This window comes from Giraffa tippelskirchi, chromosome 4 (genome assembly GCF_054371585.1).
Source record: "Giraffa tippelskirchi isolate mGirTip1 chromosome 4, T2T-mGirTip1v1.2.pri, whole genome shotgun sequence".
Lineage (NCBI taxonomy): Eukaryota > Metazoa > Chordata > Mammalia > Artiodactyla > Giraffidae > Giraffa > Giraffa tippelskirchi.
Window position 1 is genome coordinate 126830555 of NC_137278.1, and position 17393 is coordinate 126847947.

A 17393-nucleotide genomic window follows, 5' to 3' on the forward strand; every position below is an offset into this window, starting at 1 on the left:
GTTTGAGTTCCCACTTATGATCACCTCCCAGTTGAAGATAACTTTATCCTAGGCCTCAAATATTTTTAAAAACAATTTTTCAAATACAATGTCTGGCACAAAAATAAAAAATAATCATATTCACAGGGAGTCAAGAGAACATGAATGAGAACCAGCAGAAACAAAAGCAGAACCCAGAAATAGATTTAAATACCTATGCCCATCTGACTTTTGACAAAGATGCAAAAGCAACTCAATGGAGGAAAGACAGTATTTTCAACAAATAAGCTGAAGCAACTGGACATCCATAACACAAAAAATGAACCTCAAGTTGGTCTCAGATGTACACAAAAGTTAATCTAAAATGGGTAATGGGTTTAAATATAAAACATAAAGTTATAAAACTTTTAGGAAACAAAAAAGAGAAAAACTTCAGGACCTAGGGCAAGGCAAAGGGTTCACAGTCTTGATACCAAAGGCACTATTTATTAAAAAACTGAAAAATTTTATTTCTTCAACATTTAAAACTTTTTCTCTGCAAAAGACCCAAGTGAAAGAATGAGGAGACACTGGGAAAAATATTTGTAAAGCACATTTATAACAAAGGACCAATATCTAGAATATATAAAGAATTCTCAAAACTCAAAGGTAAAAAAATGTATTATCCAATTAGAAAATGAGTAAAGACATGAAAGACATTTCACTGAAGAGGACATACAGATGGCAAACATTCAGCATCATTAGCCATGAGAGAAATGCAAATTAAAACCACAATGAGATATCACTACACATCTCCAAGAAAGGCTAAAATAAAACAGTTATAATATCCAAATACTAGTGAGAACGTGGAGGAAGGAGATCACTCAACATTGGTGGTAGAAATGTATTATAAAATGGCACAGCCATTCTAGAAAACAATTTGGCAGTTCCATATAAAAGGAAACATGCAAATACCTCATAGTCCAGCAATTGTACTTCTGGGCACTTATCAAAGAGAAATCAAAACTTATATTTACACAAAAATCTGTACATTAACGTTTGAGCTGCTTTCATAATATTCAAAAACCAGGGGGGAAAAAACCCCACCCACTGAAGGAGTGAATGGTTAAACTGTGGGACATCCATACCATGGAATGCACACTACTGAGCAATAAAAAGGGGCAAACTACTGATACATACAACCTAGATCAATCTCCAGAGAATTAAGTTGACTGAAGAAAGACAATCACCAAAAATTAAACACTGTAGGATTTCATTTATACAACATTTTTAAGATGACAAAAATACATAGGACTTCCCTGGTGGTACAGTGGAAAGAATTCGCCTGCCAATGCAGAGGACGCGAGTTTGATCCATGGATCTGGGAGATTCCACATGCCATGGAGCATCTAAGCCCATGCACCACAAGTACTGAAGCCCATGTGCCTAGAGCCTGTGTTTGGCAAGGAGAGAATCCCCTGCAATGAGAAGCCCACCTACCTAACCAAAGAGTAGTCCCCACTCGCCACAAGTAGAGAAAGCCTGCACATAGCGATGAAGACCCAGTGCAACAAATAAAAAAATAAGCCAAAATACAGAAATGCATAACACATTGGTGGTTGCCAGGGTTAAAGAGAGTGTGGGGACAGGAGGGATGTGGGTGGGATTATAGAGGACAACATAAGTGATCCTTGCTGTGGTGGAATGTTTTGAAGCTTGACTATGTTAATGTCCATATTCTGGTTGTGATGTTTTCCAAGATGTTGTCATATGGAGAAAATGAGTAAATGGTATATGGGATCCTTTTATATTAATTCCTACACATATGGGTCTATAATTTTCATAAAACAAAATGTATAATTTTAAAGATTATGTGGCTAGCATCCTATTTTTGCTGGACCATGCTGCTGTATGAGAATTTGTAGGATCCCCTGAGGTGGAGACTTCATATCACATGAATATGAAGCATAATAGACGCTTTATTTAACTGAAAGCAATTTAAATTTTTTTATCTTATTCCTGATGTTCACTAATAATGTATTAAAATGATTAATTCAAACCAAATATTATTAATATAATGTTTTTTCAATATCTTACTTGCCATTTTTATTTTTAAAACTGGAGGATTATTTATAAATCTAACTAGTAACTTCTACTTAAATGTTTTTACCATACGTTTACTTGCTGCAACATCATGGTCTTCTTTTGCTTTCACCAGGCAGTTCTTCTTATGATATTCTTCTCTTGAACAGCTGTTGATTTTGTATCCCTTTAAGTCGACCATAGTTATGATACTGGTATCATCTTGTAAGGCATTACCTTTCGTCAACATAGGATTTTTGGTTGCATACTTATAAGCATCTGCAGTAAGATTGTGCCAACTGTAATCCACAAGATTTACAATTCCCACAGGGAAAGTAATGTTATACACAGCATATTTATGCAATATCTCCTCAAGTTCGTACAGTATTTCAGCAGCAGTGAGTTTGTATTCTTCAAATAGAGACTTTTGCAGTTGTAGTTTGGAAAATTTTAAATTAGTAGATAACATAGAAACACTAGAAGTTTTTGAGACACCAAATGATATTAACTCATCTTTCTTTCTGGATTCAGCTACTGTAGGAAGTCTTGTTTTCTCTAGTTCTTTAAATATACTCCTTGTAGGACTGTAAAAATCACATAGGAACTTTAAAGATATTTTATACTCTTTAACCTAGTAATTTGACTTCTAGAAACACATTTTAAGGTATAATAAAAAAAACTATAACATCTATGCATAAAATTGCTAACTATAGCATTATATTGATATAGGAAAAAAATGGAAAAGAATCGAATGCCTTATAGAGCTATAGTTAAGTAAATAATGCCATACCCATACAATAGGTAACCATAAAAATTGTTTGGAAAATTGCTCTTAATAATTTGGGGAAATGTTTATGTTATAATATTATATAAAAGTATACACAATTGCATGCATAGAAAGATCTCAAATGTATTTTACATATATATATATATATAATATATCTGGCATTAAAAGGACTAAGCACACGCCTACCCAAAAGCAAACATTGTGAGATTATAGAAGTCAACTTTTATTTTCTCTTTTATACTTTTCTAACTTTTCTACATGAACATTTATTATGTTTATACACAGAAGATAAAAACCAATATGTGTTTTTCAATATGTGTTTATTCAATTGTTTAATTATAGGATAAAACAGAGATCAATTCTTTCAGAAACCCTTCCCTGAATTTCTTAGTCTACATTTTCTGTTCCTGTAGCCCGCTCTACACACTCCTATTAGATGTTACTATAGTACACTAAAATTCTAAAGAGGACAACAGAAACAGACTCACAGAAGACTAGGTGTTTCAGATACTAGAATTTTATAACTCAGATATTAGAATTTTATAATTGGAATTTTATAAGCCATACTTTATAAAACAACTAGGCATACAATGTTTACAACTTCCAAGTGGTCTTCCCCTTTTGGTAATAGCATCTGGGTAATCCAAAGTACCCTACTCTGACTTTGGAAGACAACTAGAGAAGCTGAACAGAATATAAAAAAATTTCTCATTAAAGGCAATAGAGAACTAACAAGATAGTGAAGGGCTACTATCAATACCCTACAGAGATGGAAATCCAAAGAGGAATTTGAGAGGCTTAGAGACTGATCAGGGCTTTTTATAGTTTTCTGGAGGCTAAGGGATTTGGAGTCCAGGCTTTCCAACGGGAGGCTGCATCCTAGGACTAAGAGTTGTCCCAAAAGTAGACCTAGATCAGCACATTCAAAGACAGCTTCAAATCACTGCATTCTCTGAAACTGAATTAAGGTGACCCCTGGATGTTTCCTCAAGCCTCTTACACAAACACATGTAAATCTCCCTCAGAACAAGATAACTTCATCTTAGCCCTCAAATTATTTTTAAAAACAATTTGTATTTTTTTTTTAAAAAAGAGAGCTGAGGTATTTATTTATTTATTAAAAACCCTTTTTATTTTGTAATGGGGTATAACCAATTAACTATGTTGTGATAGTTTCAGGTGAACAGCAAAGGGACTCAGTCATACACATACATGTATCTATTTTTTCCCAAACTCCCTTCTCATCCAGATTGCCACATAACATTGAGCAAAGTTGCACATGCTTTATAGTAGGTCCTTGTTGGTTTCCACTTCAAATATAGTAGTGTGATATTTTGGTGACTGTTGCGATATTGCAATATTTAAAACTTTTTCATTATTATTATGTTTGTTATAATGATCTATGATCTTTAATGTTACTATTGCAAAATGATTAAAATTTGCTGAAGGCTCAGATGATGGTTAACATTTTTCAGCAATAAAGTATTTTTTAATTAAAGTGTGATGTGAACATTGGTTTTTAGACATGATACTATTGTACACTTAATAGACTACAATTTAGTTTGATACAACTTTAATAAGTACTAAGAAGCCAAAAAATTTGTGTGACTCATTTTATTGTGATAGTTGCTTTATTGCTGTGGTTTGGAACCATGTAGTTTGGAATACCTGATGGAGTTTCACTTGAATACTGTCTTTATAAAATGGTCCACAGTGCAAAGGAGCCACTTGCATTTTTCTTCTAAATCGTGGTTCCATTAGCATAGTTTGAAAAAAGTGACAAAGGTTTTCTAGCTACGTGTTTAATGTGAAATAAAAGGGAACATTGTTTTAAGATCAAAGGTATTTGACATGGAAAAGAATTCTAAATGTGGGGAATTCCCTGGTGGTCCAATGGTTAGCTCTTGGCACTTTCATTGTGGGAGCCTGGTTTAATCCCTGGTTGGGATACTAAGATCCCTTAAGCTGCAGGGCATGGCCAAAAAAACAAACACTAAAAGAATTCTAAATGTGGTCTTAAATTTTTGATCTCTGAGCATTGGTTATATTATTACATTGATATTTAAAAGCTGGAAAGCCCATTTTTGAAAACATTAAATATATTTTCATAGTAATAATTCATTAAATTTCTATATTTTTTAGAGCTAAAAAATTACTCTCATAAATATTATCTTATCAATTTCTAATACTAACCCTATGAGTTAGCTAGTATGTTATCTCTATTTTATGTTATTTTCTTTGTAAATCCTATATATATGCTCCTGCTGCTGCTGCTGCTGCTAAGTCGCTTCAGTCGTGTGCCACTCTGTGCGACCCCATAGATGGCAGCCCACCAGGCTCCCCTGTCCCTGGGATTCTCCAGGCAAGAACACTGGAGTGAGTTGCGATTTCCTTCTCCAATGCGTGCAAGTGAAAATTGAAAGTGAAGTCACTCAGCCGTGTCCGACTCTTAGCAACCCCATGGACTGCAGCCTGCCAGGCTCCTCCATCCATGGGACTCTCCAGGCAAGAGTACTGGAGTGGGTTGCCATTGCCTTCTCCTATATATATGCGTTAGTGGTAAATTTATCTATTGCTCAAATAAAATGATAGAGATTGGATAAAGACAAATGCCATATGATACTACTTATATGTGGAATCTAAAAAATGATACAAACTAACTTATTTACAAAACAGAAATAGACTCACAGACTTAGAAAGCAAACTTATGGTTACCAAAGGGGAAGTAGGGGAGGAATAAACTAGGAGTTTGGAATTAAAATATATACACTGCTATATATAAAATAAACAACAAGACCCTATGTATAGCACAGGGAACTATATTCAATATCTTGTAACAATTTGTAATGGGAAAGAATCTGACAAAGGAAATACATATAACTGAATCACTTTGCTGTTTACTCTGAAACACTGTAAATCAATTATACTTCAATTTAAAATAAATAAAATGATAGAGACTGTACTTATTACAGTAATTATAGTAACGCCTATCATTTATTAATTCCCTGGTGGTCCAGTGGCTAACACTAATGCCTATCATTTATTAATTCCCTGGGGGTCCAGTGGCTAAGACTGTGCTCCCAATGCAGGGGGACCAGGTTAATAAATTTTATCACATGTAAAATGATGCCAATAATTATAGCTCCTTCATAGAGTTGTTAAGAAATTTAATGTACATTTGAAAAAATAATCTTTATACGTTTGGTTTACTTTTCAGACAAAAGCTCAAATAATGGACTGTTGAGTTCAAAACCAGATTAAATAATCCTTTTTTTCTTCTTTGATGTGGACCACGTCTTCAAAGTCTCCACTGAATTCACCACAATATCACCTCTGCTCCATGCCCTGGCCCCTAGGCCGTGAGGCACGTGGGATCCCAGCTCCCTGACCAGGGATTGAACCCACACCCTCCTCACTGGAAGGCAAAGTCTCAACCACTGGACCACCAGGGAGGCCCCCAGATTTAATAATCTTGACAAGAGATAATCAACAATAAAGGGGTTGGGACCTGGCCCAGTCTTAAAGTAGCCCCACTTCTCCAGGCACAGCACATGGGAAGAAACCATTCAGCAAAATTCCACAGGCACAGTTCTAGGTGCTGAAAAGACATGGTGAAGAGGACAGACCTCTGCTCTAATGGACCTTACATTCTAGTTGGAGAAAGAGAGGAAGGAAAGAATGAAGGGAGGAAGAGAGGAAAGGGAAAGAAAATTACAGATAGTGGTAACTAATGATAAAATTAAAACAGAGCAGCATAAAAGAGTGATGATGGGGTGTGTGTGTTTGGCTCCTTTGAATTGGGAGGTCAGGGATATCTTTTCAGAGGAGGTGACATTCAGGATGAGATTCAGACGATGATGAGGAAGAGCCAACTATAAAATTATATGGAATAAAAACATTCAAAGCAGAGTGCATAGCAAATGCAGAGAACTTAGAGTAGGGATGGCTTGATTGTTAAATGAATGCATAGGACATAACAGCTGGGGCATAGCAGGTGTCATGGAGTGGTATATGAGGTGGTCAGAGGACAAGTGGGAGAGGAAATCACAGAAAGGCCTGCAGTTCATGATAACAAGTGTGGATTTTATTCTTGGTTCAATGGCTGCAGTAGGAAAGCCAGTGGAAGAAAGAGGGTGTTACCAATCAGAGTTGACAGAAGCAAAGCTTAAGCCATGCCCTGAGGAAGACATCAAATGAGAAAGCTGGGCCAATAAACCTCTGAAGCTTTACAAAAATAGACATACTTAATGCTCACATGACAATCTGATTTCATCCACTGAGTGCCAATTATAAGACCAATTGTGGGTGCAAACTGACCAAGTTATGCTGAATTGCTTTTAGGCAGAAAGAGTTGAAAATGAAGAGACAACGGACTTCTGAAAAGAGCAGCAGCTTGCTGGGGTCTTGAGAAAAGTTACAGCAGGCTCAAAAAGCCCCAGACCTGATTAATATTTACTAGGGTTTTTCAACCCTGGTATTACTGACATCTTTGACCAGATGATTCTCTGTTGTTGGCTGCCACATGCATTTTAGGATGTTTAGCAGCATCTCTACCCACCAGATTGACAATAGTGCCACAACTGCCTAGTTGTTAACAATCAAATATGTCTTTGAAAAGTGAAAGTGAAGGGAAAGTGAAAGTCACTCAGTCATGTCCAACTCTTTGCAACCCCATGGACTATATGGTCCATGGAATTCTCCAGGCCAGAATACTGGAGTGGGTAGCCTTTCCCTTCTCCAGGGGATCTTCCCAACTCAGGGATCGAACCCAGGTCTCCCGCATTGCAGGCAGATTCTTTACCAGCTGAGCCACAAGGGAGGCCCTTAGACGTTGCTAAACATCCCTGGTTTGGAATGGGCTTGGGGAGCTGTGCCTACTTGAGAACTCATAGGTTGACAACTTTTAAGCTCTGTGATGTATGTTCTAAGACAAGTTGAGGTATTTTAATTTCCACTTCACAAATTAAGAAATTATCATAACTATAGGGTAAAAATGTTGTGGAATGACTAGTTTCCTTATTTCATTCATCTTTGTGGGCTTGACACAATTTCATGGTTGTTAATCATAAATCTCTTATTAAGTACATTCTATATGTCAAGCATTATTTTTGGGACTGGGGATAGAGAAATGATAGAGAAGTGATTAAGTAAGTAAACTATCTTAACCTTTATGGACTTGACACTTTCATGAGGAGAGAGAGGGCAAACAAATAAATAGAAATATCATTTATAAAGTTAGAAAGTATTAAGAGTAGCAGAAATGTTAGGAAGTGGAATAAAGAATACCAAAATGGGCATAGGGTGGAAATTTGAAGTAAGGCAAATAAGAAAAGTCTTAACACAAAGGTGATACTTAAATAAAGACTTACAGGGAACAGAGAGTATACAATGCAGAAAGCTGAAGAAATATCTAGAACAAATTGCCTAAGGCAAAAGTGGAGCTGGGTTTGTTGTGAAATAGCAAGGAAATCCGGATGACTGGTTGATTTGGTCACTTTTGCTTAAATCAACCAATAATTTGGCCAAAATAAAGTTCTCCATTGACTTCATAATCAGCTTTGAAATGGCAATTCCTTGATGTGGTTCTTGGGGGATGAGGAATAGGGGAGGACTGGTCCTGACTACCTTATAATCTTTTGAGAATGTAAAGTGATCCCATCAAATAGACAATAAATTCCAAATGTTTTACTTATAGTTACCTCCTTCAGTGCATTCCAAAAGGGGGAAGTGGTCTTCACATTTTCTCTTTCCCATATTTTCCTTTTTGGTTTTATCTAAAAGAAAATTTTCTGATTAAAAAAGAGAAAAAATATCAGTCAAAAGTAAGTTACTTTTTTAAAAAGCAAACTATAATTTGACAAAACTGAGCCATATTATTACCTGATCAAAAAAATAGATGGGTCCAGTGTCCAAAAGTTTAATTTCAGTAAAGTCTTCCATTCTACCAGGAGATCTAAGAAGGAGAAACTGGAAACCTGAAGTTAGGTTATCATGTCTGTAGGTAATATTTCAAAGCACTTGATGGTTTTAAAGTTTAAATATTTTATTTTCAATGAAGTGTAAAAAAATTGGGAAGGGGGGCACAACACTCCCTTTACCTTTACATTCATTTCATAGGCTATGCAATCAGTATTTCATGCTCATGTCAATACTGAGTTTCTCAACCTTGACACTACTGACATTTTAGGCCAGATAATTCTTTGCTGTAAAGTGTTGCCTTGTGCCTTGTAGAATGTTTAGCAGCATCTCTGGCCTCTACCTACCAGACACCAGTAGCATAACTTCTTACTCAGACAACAAAAGTGTCTCCTGACACTGTCAAATGTCTTCTTGGAATTAAAATTGCCTCTTATTGGGAATGACTATGCTAGTGTAATGGCCAGGAAACAAAAGTTTTGATAGGGAATGATCTGGTGCTTATGAAGATGAGTGATACTGCTGATGGCAGGGTCATCAGAACAGTGCAACTCAAAATGTGGTCCCTGCACACCTATGGGCACCTTATCTTTGAAAAGGAGGCAAGTATATACAATGGAGAAAAGATAGCCTCTTCACTAAGTGGTGCTGGGAAAATCGGACAGCTATGTGTAAAAGAATGACAGAATACTTCCTAAAATCATACACAAACATAAGCTCAAAATGGATTAAAGACTTAAATGTAAGGCCAGAAACTATAAAGCTCTTAGAGGAAAACATAGGCAGTACAATCTGACAAATTGCAGTAAGATTCTCTCTGATCCACCTCCCAGCTTGACGGAAATAAAAACAAAAATAAACAAATGGGACCTAATAAAACTTAAAAGCTTTTGCACAGCAAAGTAAACTATAAACAAGATGAAAAGACAACCCTCAGAATGGGAGAAAATAATTGCAAATGAAGCAACTGACAAAGGGTTAATCTCCAAAATATATAAGCAACTCATACAGCTCAATATCAGAAAAGCAAACAACCCAATCAAAAAATGGGCAGAAGACCTAAAAGACATTTCTCCAAAGAAGATGTACAGATGACCAACAGACACATGAAAAGATGCTCAACGTTGCTCATTATTAGAGCAATGCAAATCAAAACTACAATGAGGTATTACCTCACACCAGTGAGAATGGCCATCATCAAAAAATCTACAAATAATAAATGCTGGAGAGGATGTGGAGAAAAGGGAACCCTCCTGCACTGTTAGTAGGAATGTAAACTGACACAGCCATTATGGAAAACAGTATGAGATTCCTTAAAAAACTAGGATGAATCTACCATATGACCCAGCAATCCCATTACTGGACATAAACCTTGAGAAAAATCACAATTCGAAAAGACACATGTACCCTAATGTTCATTGCAGCAATATTTACAATAGCCAGGACATGGAAGCAACCTAGTTGTCCCTCAACAGATGAATGGACAAAGAAGTTGTGGTACATATATACAATGGAATATTACTCAGCCATAAAAGGGATTAATTTGAGTCAGTTATAGTGATGTGGATGAACCTAGGGCCTCCTATATAGCGTAAAGTAGGTCTGAAAGAGCAAAACAAGTATCACATGTTAACACATATATATGGACATTACAAAAATGGTACTTATGAATTTAGTAGAGAACGGACTTGTGGACACAGCAGGGGATGAACTGAGAAAGTAGCGTTGACCTATATACACTATTACGTGGTAAGTTGCTAAGTAACACATGGAGTCCACCCTGGCACTCTGTGATGATGTAGAGGGGTGGGTTGGGAAAGAGGAGGGAGGCTCAGGAGGGAAGGGATTTATAATTACACAGATATATGTATAATTATGACTGATTCATAATCTTGTAAAACAGAAACCAACACAAAATTGAAAAGCAATTTTCCACCAAATAAAAAATAAATTTTTAAAAAATGCCATCCTTGGGTCAGCAGGATCAGCATCACTTGGGACCTTGTTAAACTGCCCTCATGGGTTTGCAATGAAGAAGATGAGTACACAATGGAAGACTGGGCAGCAGCAACAGCATCAAAGAACTGGGACATGCAGTAGATTGAGGATTATTAGCTATTATTATTAATAAGAAAATTTTTCCAAGGCTCAGGCTTGACTCTTTCCAAGGCTGAGAATCTGTTTAAAACGAGACTTGAAGTACGCCAAAAGCTCCTGTTTAATTAAACATCTCTAGCTCATTGTCTTGCCACTATGGCTAAAGTTTCCCTTTTGAATAAATTCGTATCTCCAAAATCCCCAGTTAAAGTGTAAATACAGGTATTTATGCTATGATATATACATTTGTGAAAAACATGCTCTGTAAAATGATGCACTAAAAATAATTTGGTTTATGAGAAAAATAAGATTAGGACACATTAGTTAAAATGTATGCCACTTTGGAACCAGAGCACAAAAGAAAAACAGTAACTGGCACCACACAAAGAGCTTAAATAGTCCAAGCAGGCAGCAGTGGCCAGAAGATGCCTCAGGGGATATTTAAAATAAACAGAGTAGAAATGCAAATTTATGAGTATTGAAATAATGTGGATGAAGTAGACCTTGCCAAAGGGATTGACTTTAAGTTGGGTACAGAAAGAAATTAAACCTGCCAGAATCTAAAAGCCCTAAGTCTGGGGGTGTGCCCTTCTGGAAAACGATTCCTGGGTACTAGCACTCATTTTTAGGTTTTTTTATTTTTTAGAAGTTGAAAGAGCTCTTGCCCGTGCAGCAGCTGAACTGAAGACTTTTCCCTGTCCAATTGTTACTTCTGTGACCCCTACTTTACTAGAAAAATCAGGTATGGAAAATTGAGAATGACAATTTCTACTTACACTGAAATCATTCACTTATTTAACAATAATTTGATAATTTGCATCATAGAAACAAATTGTGGTAAAGAGACAAAACGTTTCTTTGGGAAGAGAGAAGAAATAGCTTAAGCTAAAAATAAATACAGAGTGTTTCATATGAGGTCATTATCAGCTTGAAACATAGAGAGCAGGCCTTAAAGAAATCAGGGAAGTATAGCAAAAAGAAGGCAGTAAAAGGATGATTCTGAGAATATCAAACATTAAACAACTTCAAACAGTTCTAGCCTAGACACACAACAAAAGGAGAGTTGGAGCTATCAAAAACTCAAGCACTAAGAACACCCTATATTCATCAAAAAAATACAAAAGCAAAACCTTCCCTACTCAATCTACGAAGCAAACATTATCCTGATACAAAAATCAGACATCACAAAAATAAAGCCACAATTAAAAATGGTTGCACTATGGTTACATCTCGGGCTTTCTGCAACTATAAAGTGGTGGTTATGGAAACCATGGCCCTCAGTATCAATATCTAAAATACAGCCATCACCTATTCCACATGTATTCTCTTTAAGGATTTTTTCTTAATTTTTCTTAATCAATCCTGCTGTTGCTGTTTCTTAGCAAAACTAGAAAAAACAAAATTGCAAACATTGAACATAGCATTTTAGAAATTAAGATATTTAAAACCTTCAATCTATAGGAAAGGGAAAATCACAATAGGAAAGGCAAATATATAGTAAGGATTTATGGCCACTTAAATAAAACAATATGTGGATTAAAAACAATTAAAAAACTATAAAACAATTATAACCACAATTAACAGTAAAAGGATAAGCAGGAAGATGTAAAACAAGTCATCAAAATTGAAAAATGTGGGGAAGGGGAGTATAAAAATGTAGATCTTTTAGAATGTGTGTGAACTTGGATATCTATTAGTTTAAAGCAAGTCGATATAGTTATTGGTCAACATACTTGAACTACATAGTAAGCACAAGTCAAAAACATACAGTAGATTCAAAAAAAATTTAAAAAAAGGAACTCAAGCATACTACAAAAGAAAATCATCAAACCATAAAAGGAGAAACAAAAAGTAGAAATAAACAAACAAGAACTACAGAAACAACTGGAAAGCAAGGATTAAAATGGCAATAAGTACATATCTATCAATAATTGTCAATGGACTAAATGCTTCCATCAAAAGACACAGAGTGGCAGACTAGATTAAAAAACAAACAAACATGAATCTGTACTGTGTTGCCTATAAAAGACTTACTTCAGGGTGAAAGACACACACAGACTGAAGGTAAGAGGAATGGAAAAAGATATTTCATGTAAATGGAGACAACAAGAAGGCAGGGGTAGTAATACTCATATCATAAAAAATAAAAGGCCATAAAGAGAGACAAAGACAGGCATTATATAATGATAAAGGGATCAACACAAGAAGAGGATATTATACTTGTTAACATATATGCACCCAATATAGGAGCACCTAAATATATAAAGCAAATACTAAAAGACAGAAAGGGAGAACTTGACAATAATACAATAATAGCAGGAGACTTTAACACTTCACTGTAATCAATCCACAGTTCATCTAGACAGAAGATCAAAAAGGCAACAGAGGTCCTAAATGACACAATTAAGGTACAATAAACCTGTTGGGTTTAATTGATATCTATAGGACATTATATTCAAAAAAATCCAGAATATACATTCTTTTCAAGAATGCATGGGGCATTCTCTAGGATAGATCACACATTAAGTCACAAAACAAGCCTCAACAAATTCAAGAGGATTGAAATTACTTCAAGGATCTTTTCTGACCACAGTGATATAGAACTAGAAATTACCACAAAAAGAAAAATGGGAAAAGAAGAAACAGATGGAGACTAAACAACATGCTACTAAAAAAACAATGGTCAACAATGAAATCAAAGAAGAAATTGGAAAATGCCTTGAGGAAAACAAAAATGAAAACAGAACTTTACAAATCTATAGTAAAAGTAGTTCTAAGAGGAAAGTTCATAACAATACAGGTCTTCCTCAAAATAAAAAAAAAGAAAAACAAAAAGAAAAATCTCAAATAAACAACCTAACTTAGAAAAAAGAACTAGCAAAAGAACAAATAAAACCCAAAGTCAGTAGAAGGAATGAAACAATAAAAATGAAAAATAAAATAAATAAATAAGATTTTTAAAAAATAGAAAAAAAAAATCAGTAAAACTAACAGTTGAATTTTTGACAAGATAAATCAACAAACCTCTAGCCTAGCTCACTAAGAAAAGAGAGAGAACTCAAATAAACAAAATAAAAAATGAAAGAGGAGAAATAACAACTGATACTACAGAAATACAAAAAAAATCATAAGAGAATATATGAACAATTATATGACAACCAATTGGACAACTGAGAAGAAATGGACAAATTCTGAAATGTTCAGCCTACCAAATTTGAGTCAAGATTAAACATAATTTGGACAGATCACTGGAAGTGACATAGAAACTGTAATTTTAAAAACTCCCTGCAAACAAAAGTCCAGGACAGGATTGCTTCACTGGGAAGTTCTACAAAACTTCAAAGAAGAATTTACACCTACCCTTCTCAAACTATTTCAAAAATTCAAGAGGAAGGAAACTCTCAAACTCATTCTGTGAGGCCACCATCACCTTAATACCAAAACCAGACAAAAACAATACAAAAAAAGAAAACTATAGGTCAATATCTTTCATGAATATAGATGCAAAAATCCTCAATAAAATATTAGCAAACCAAATCCAATAATGCTTAAAAAGGATCACAAACCATGATCAAGTTGGACTCATTCCATGGTCACAAGGATGGTGTGACATATGCAAATCAATCAGTGTAATATATCACATTAACAAAAGGGAAGACAAAACCCACATGGTCATTTCAAAAGATGCGGAGAAAAACATTCGACAAAATTCAACATTCATTTATGATTAAAAACTCTCACCAACATGAGCATAGAGAACTTAATATAATCAACAGTGAACAGTTGACTCATTGGAAAAGACCCTGATGCTGGGAAAGATTGAGGGAAGAAGAAGAATAGGGCGTCAGAGGATGAGATGGCTGGATGGCATCACCAATGCAGTGGACATGAACTTGGGCAAACTCTGGGAGATAGTGAGGGACAGGGAGGACTGGTGTGCTACAGTACCTGGGGTCTCAAAGAGTTGGACCTGACTGGGTGACCCAACAACAACAACAACTTAGGCCATTTACAACAAACCCACAGCCAATATAATACTCAATAGTGAAAAGCTGAAAGCCTTCCTACTAAATTCAGGAACAAGAGATGTCCACCCTACCTCTTCTATTCAGCTTAGTGCTGGAAGTCTTAGCCACAACAATCAGATAAGAAAAGAATTAAAGGTATACAAACTGGAAGAGAAGAGGTAAAACTGTCACTGTTTGCAGATGACATGATACTCTGTACAGAGAACCCTAAAGTTTCCACCTGTTAAGAACAAATAAGTGAATTCAGCAAGGAGGGAGCATACAGGATTAATATACAGAAATATGTTGCATTTCTTTACATTAATGATGAAACATCAGAAAGAGAAAATAAAAAAAAAATCCTGCTTAAAGTCATGTCAAAAAAATAAAATACCTAGGAATAAACTCAACCAAGGGGTGAAAGACCTATGCATTGAAAACTGAAAAGCACTGATAAAGGAAACTAAAAATTATTCAAAGAAATGGGAAGCTATCCCATGCTCTTGGATTAGAAGAATTAATATTGTTAAAGTGGCTTTACTATTCAAAGCAATCTATAGATTAATGCAATCTCTATCAAAACACCCATGACATCTTTCATGGAACTAAATAATCCTACAATTTATATGAAACCACAAAAGACCCAGAATTGCCAAAGCAATTATTCACAATAGCCATAGAGTAGAAACAAACCAAATGTCTTTCAACTGATTAATGGAAAATGTTGTGTAATTAGATAGTGGTGGTAGTTGTACACTTACATTAACAACCACAGAACTGTACACTTTAAAATGGTGAATTTTGTGGCATGTAAATTATTGAGATTTTTAAAAAGGGGTACCCAAGAGCTTCAGCCAGTTCTTACTTTAACTCATTCCAACCTAGACATGTCAACTTCCAGAGATCAGGTCCTTAAAAATATGTGAGTGCCTTAAAAAGTACCTACTTACTGTCTCACCAGCTGCTGCCAGTTTTCAGACCCAAAGAATACTAGAGAGCTGTTGATTCTAACCCCAAAATAACTTAACACAAGTTTTCCATTCAGAACTTCAAGACCTGTTGATTCCGTTCAAGTCGTTCATCTCAGTAATCCTCAATCACTGGAAATATAAGCTTGGAATATATAGATCAAGAATGCCCAACTGAGTGTTAACTCCTTTACATTCTGAATTTGTACTAGTTACAATGACTTTATAAGTACGAGAAACGTGTTTTAACAATATAGAGATGTAATATCTTACACGTTTGGAGGAAGAGTGACTAGCATAGGGTTTTTCAAGTCAGAGGCTGAATAATACAGTCAAGGGCCAGCATCTTTCCATTATTCTCCAGATTTCATCCCCAGGGATCATTTTCTCAGACTTGAGAACATCTAAAAGAAGAAAAGGGACTATGTTTTCTTTTCTTTTTTTGTAAGATTTATGGAACCTTTTCCAGAAGTTCTCAGTGTCTTTTCTCTACGTCTCATTGATCAAAATTGCAACACATTTCTGTGCCTTAAGAATTCATAGGAAGTTCAGTTCAGTTCAGTCGCTCAGTCGTGTCTGACTCTTTGCGACCCCATGAATTGCAGCACGCCAGGCCTCTCTGTCCATCACCAACTCCCGGAGTCTATCCAAACCCATGTCCATCGAGTCGGTGATGCCATCCAACCATCTCATCCTCTGTCGTCCCCTTCTCCTCCCGCCCCCAATCCTACCCAGCATTAGGGTCTTTTCCAATGAGTCAACCCTTCGCATGAGGTGCCCAAAGTATTGGAGTTTCAGCTTCAACATCAGACATTCCAATGAACACCCAGGACTGATCTCTTTTAGGATGGATTGACTGGATCTCCTTGCAATCCAAGGGACTCTCAAGAGTCTTCTCCAACACCACAGTTCAAAAGCATCAATTCTTCGGCGCTCAGCTTTCTTTATACTCCAGCTCTCACATCCATACATGACCACTGGAAAAACCATAGCCTTGACTAGACGGACTTTTGTTGGCAAAGTAATGTCTCTGCTTTTAAATATGCTATCTAGGTTGGTCATAACCTTCCTTCCAAGGAGTAAGCATCTTTTAATTTCATGGCTGCAATCACCATCAGCAGTGATTTTGGAGCCCCCCAAAATAAAGTCTGACACTGTTTCCACTGTTTCCCCATCTATTTCCCATGAAGTGATGGGACCAGATGCCATGATTTTAGTTTTCTGAACGTTGAGCTTTAAGCCAACTTTTTCAATCTCCTCTTTCACTTTCATCAAGAGGCTCTTTAGTTCTTCTTCACTTTCTGCCATAAGGGTGGTGTCATCTGCATATCTGAGGTTATTGATATTTCTCCCAGCAATCTTGATTCCAGCTTGTGTTTCTTCCAGCCCAGCGTTTCTCATGATGTACTCTGCATATAAGTTAAATAAGCAGGGTGACAATATACAGCCTTGACGGACTCCTTTTCCTATTTGGAACCAGTCTGTTGTTCCATGTCCAGTTCTAACTGTTGCTTCCTGACCTGTATACAGGTTTCTCAAGAGACAGGTCAGATGGTCTGGTATTCCCATCTCTTTCAG

The 17393-nt window shown here is 35.9% G+C and overlaps 1 protein-coding gene across 28 annotated transcripts in view; it reads right to left on the reverse strand.

Moving 5' to 3' along the window:
* LOC145546168 (uncharacterized) overlaps positions 1-17393 on the reverse strand; it is a 135667-nt gene that overhangs the window by 103622 nt on the left and 14652 nt on the right. For 8 of the 28 annotated variants that reach the window (XR_014082607.1, XR_014082606.1, XR_014082596.1 and 5 more), the window contains exons 2-3: positions 8708-8780; positions 8527-8601 (exon numbers count right to left, since the gene is read on the reverse strand). The gene's annotated coding sequence lies outside the window, so the exon portion shown is untranslated. Of the gene's footprint in view, positions 1-773; positions 2625-8526; positions 8617-8707; positions 8803-16088; positions 16220-17393 lie in introns of those variants that run through there. The other 20 variants (XR_014082616.1, XR_014082610.1, XR_014082611.1 and 17 more) reach the window with 8 other exon arrangements.